Raw genomic sequence first — 4,092 nt, forward strand, 5'->3', positions numbered from 1 at the left:
CACAAAAAAATTAATTGCAAAAGTATTTCCCCCTTTAATGCAACACCATGTAGTAATCACTGGTGTAGCACATTGGCGTCAGAAGTCACAGAATTAGTTTAATATCTGGGGTCTTATTTGACTGTAGTATACTGTAAATGTGCCTGAAATTGGAAGAGCCAACATGTGGTAAGTCAGTATGGTGGCCTAATCGACACAATGAAGACAAATGATGTTGCATACGCCCGTTTCAATGCTCTCTTCGAGATGTTTAGAGACTAAACTTGGCTTAATGCCATGCATTTTTTCAGGGCAGCCTCAGACCATGTGTATGCACGTTTCTGCTCGGTTTTGAAAACAGGTGGCACCTAGCATCAAAGCAATGCTACTATGTCTGTGTGGTTTCCCTTTCTTTTTTGGATTCGCATCCATGATGTGGGGTTTATCAAATACACCAAAATTAATTGCATATCATTTACAAATTTAATTCAGTTGATTGTAATCATTCTGTAACAATATAACAGTATGGCCAAAATATTCCAACTATCATGGTTGCTTTAGTGTTACTAAAAGACATTGCAAATGGAAGAATTATAAGATAGTGCATATTTACAGATCATACTGATTTGCTGTCCCATGATGATGACTGGCTTCTAAGTCGATTTAGATTTCCAAGAGCTATCCTCTTGGACCTGTGTTCTGTTAGAATACTAGTATATATACTTGATATCATTTTTATGAAAAAATGCATTGAAGTATGTATATTACATTTTACATATAAATTGTTAACAAAAGTTCTTACTCCCTTGTCTCATTAATTGATTAACAGCATTATTTGGACATTTCCTTTTATTATGAATCAAGAGGAAATTTAGTCCATTTTTCCCTGTAGAACTATTTCAATTAAATATTGCTGGTGGGTTTTCAAACATGAACTGCTTTTGCTATTTTGGGCTGGACTTTATTTAAACCTAAAATGCTAAATTTCTGTGGCATAGTGGTAGTGCTGCTGCCTCGCAGTTAGGAGACCCGGGTTTACTTCCCAGGTCCTCCCTGCGTGGAGTCTGTATGTTCTCCCCGTGTCTGTGTGGGTTTTCTCCGGGTGCTCCAGTTTCCTCCCGCAGTCCAAAGACATGCAGGTTAGGTGCATTGGCGATTCTAAATTGTCTCTAGTGAGTGCTTGGTGTGTGGGTGGGTGTGTGTGTGCGCCCTGTGGTGGGCTGGCGACCTGCCCGGGGTTTGTTTGCTGCCTTCCGCCCTATATTGGCTGGGATTGGCTCCAGCAGACCCCCATGACCCTGTAGTTAGGATATAGCGGGTTGGATGATGAATGGATGGATGGATGATAAATTTCTCTTTCTTTATCTGTTCAGATGAAAATATGATTTGCATTTTAGGTTGTGATTGTATGAGCTTGCTTCAGCCTACTGATGAATGGGTTGACATTGCTCTGGAGAACCCCAGATACTGGGCAGACGGAATCCATAGTCCTTTCATGATTGGAAGTCATTCAGGTCCTGATGGGACACAACTCGTACACTTGTTTATTTTATGTAAATCTGGAGGTTTCCACCAGGTGGCAGTGCAGGAAGTCATCACAGTGAGAAAACAACACACGTTTTCCCTGTGCTATGATTTGAGGGAAGAAAGGTATTGAAGATAAAAATTCTTTTCCTTTTGGTACTGTTGTGAAGGTGCAAAAATATCAGCAACCATGACACAGAAGATGGTATGTGAGACCTTTAAATGTATCGCCTCATTATGATGGGTAATACGCGATGGTTGTATTTCCTATGTAAGGAACGGATGAAGAAAAGCACCATGAATACTTTCGTATGTCAGCATTTGTTTGATGATTTGCTTCACCACATCAAACCATTCATCAAACATCAAAGCACACACATTGACCTTGTTGGAGCTGCAGTGTGGTTTGCCGTCACATTGTGTTATCTTGCAACAGGCATCATCTCCAAGCATTAGCAACTAGCTACAAACTTGGCCCAGCAACAGCTTCCAGCATCATGGCTGAGGTCTGCCTAGCCATATGGGCTACCCTAAAGGAAGATTTTGTTTCTTTCTCTAATACAGAGCAGTGGAAGGGTGAGGGTATGTGCACCATGCAACACTGGGAATGCATTTTTTAATTACAAAAGATACTTTAGGTTTATTCTAATGTGCCAGATATAGATTCACTGTTGAAGATATATACAAATGGCCATCAGTATTTGTGAGAAGCCAATTTGGATCACAGGTTATTCAAGGGAATCTGTCCCTGTTGCCTCTGTCTACTCTGCCTGGCAGTGAAGTCCCGAGCCTGCATGTATTTGTAGTGAATGAAGCATTCACCTTGAAGATGAACCTGATGTGACACTATTCAGGTCAGTGCGAACAATTCTCTCTCTCTCTCTCTCTCTCTCTCTCTCTCTCTCTCTCTCTCTTTCTCTCTTTCTCATACACACTCACAAATAATTTTCTTTTTTGTGTGTGTTTGTCTTTTTAATTGAAATATGCAGTAGTTTAATCATGCTTTTGTTTCATGTTTTATTAACAGGAACCAATCTCACTCATGAGCAGCGTATTTACAACTATCAGCTCTTCAGAGCCAGATGGGTTGTAGAGAATGCTTTTGGAATTCTTTCTGTTAGGTGGAGAATTTTTGGAAAGGCCATGGAGTGTTCAGTTGACAAAGCACAAGACATTACCAAAGCATGCATCACTCAACACAACTACCTCTGTGCTGATAACAGTATGGAGCCTGATGGGGCACAATATGTGTCCAGTATCATGGTGTATGATGGGATTGTCCCAGGAAAGTGGAAATTCATGGTTGAGGGAGATTCCAACCTAACAAATCCAGGATGCCTCACTGCCAGGAGGACTGGCACTCTCGTCCGTGACCGTCTCAAGCAATATTTTCAGATTGTTGCAGGGAAAGTGTCCTTCCAGGATGCTGTGCTCCAGCAAGTCACAATCAGTTAAGCCTGTGTTTATGCTGTTTCTCATTATTGGACCCTCAAAGGTTTAGAATGTAAATAATTAATGAGATTTTAAGAGATTGTAATGTAAATCAAGATACTTATTTGATATATTTATGAAGTAATACTTTATTTTTGTTGTAGCAATGCTGAACAGTTCTGTAAAGTCTTTATCTCACACAGAAATGTTTTGTTTTATATGTAAAGCTTTAAATAAACATATACAACTTTTAATTGTGTGTTTGACATGCAAAAACTCATGTAAAGAATCAGAACACGGTTTAGTGTGTTTATGTAAACATAAACACATATAACTCAATGCAAAAAATAAATACAAATATATACAGTCATATGAAAAAGTTTGAGAACCCCTCTCAGCCTGCATAATAATTTACTCTACTTTCAACAAAAAAGATAACAGTGGTATGTCTTTCATTTCCTAGGAACATCTGAGTACTGGGGTGTTTTCCGAACAAAGATTTTTAGTGAAGCAGTATTTAGTTGTATGAAATAAATCAAATGTGAAAAACTGGCTGTGCAAAAATGTGGGTCCCCTTGTAATTTTGCTGATTTGAATGCATGTAACTGCTCAATACTCATTACTTGCACCACCAAATTGGTAGGATTAGCTCATTAAGCCTTGAACTTCATAGACAGGTGTGTCCAATCATGAGAAAAGGTATTTAAGGTGGTCAATTGCAAGTTGTGCTTCGCTTTGACTCTCCTCTGAAGAGTGACAGCATGGGATCCTCAAAGCAACTCTCAAAAGATCTGAAAACAAAGATTGTTCAGTATCATGGTTTAGGGGAAGGCTACAAAAAGCTATCTTAGCGGTTTAAACTTCAGTTTCAACTGTAAAGAATGTAATCGGGAAATGGAAGGCCACAGGCACAGTTGCTGTTAAACCCAGGTCTGGCAGGCCAAGAAAAATACATGAGCGGCATATGCGCAGGATTGTGAGAATGGTCACAGACAACCCACAGATCACCTCCAAAGACCTGCAAGAACATCTTGCTGCAGATGGTGTATCTGTACATAGTTCTACAATTCAACGCAATTTGCACAAAGAACATCTGTATGGCAGGGTGATGAGAAAGAAGCCCTTTCTGCACTCACACCACAAACAGAGTCGCTTGTT

Source organism: Erpetoichthys calabaricus, chromosome 10 (genome assembly GCF_900747795.2).
Source record: "Erpetoichthys calabaricus chromosome 10, fErpCal1.3, whole genome shotgun sequence".
Lineage (NCBI taxonomy): Eukaryota > Metazoa > Chordata > Cladistia > Polypteriformes > Polypteridae > Erpetoichthys > Erpetoichthys calabaricus.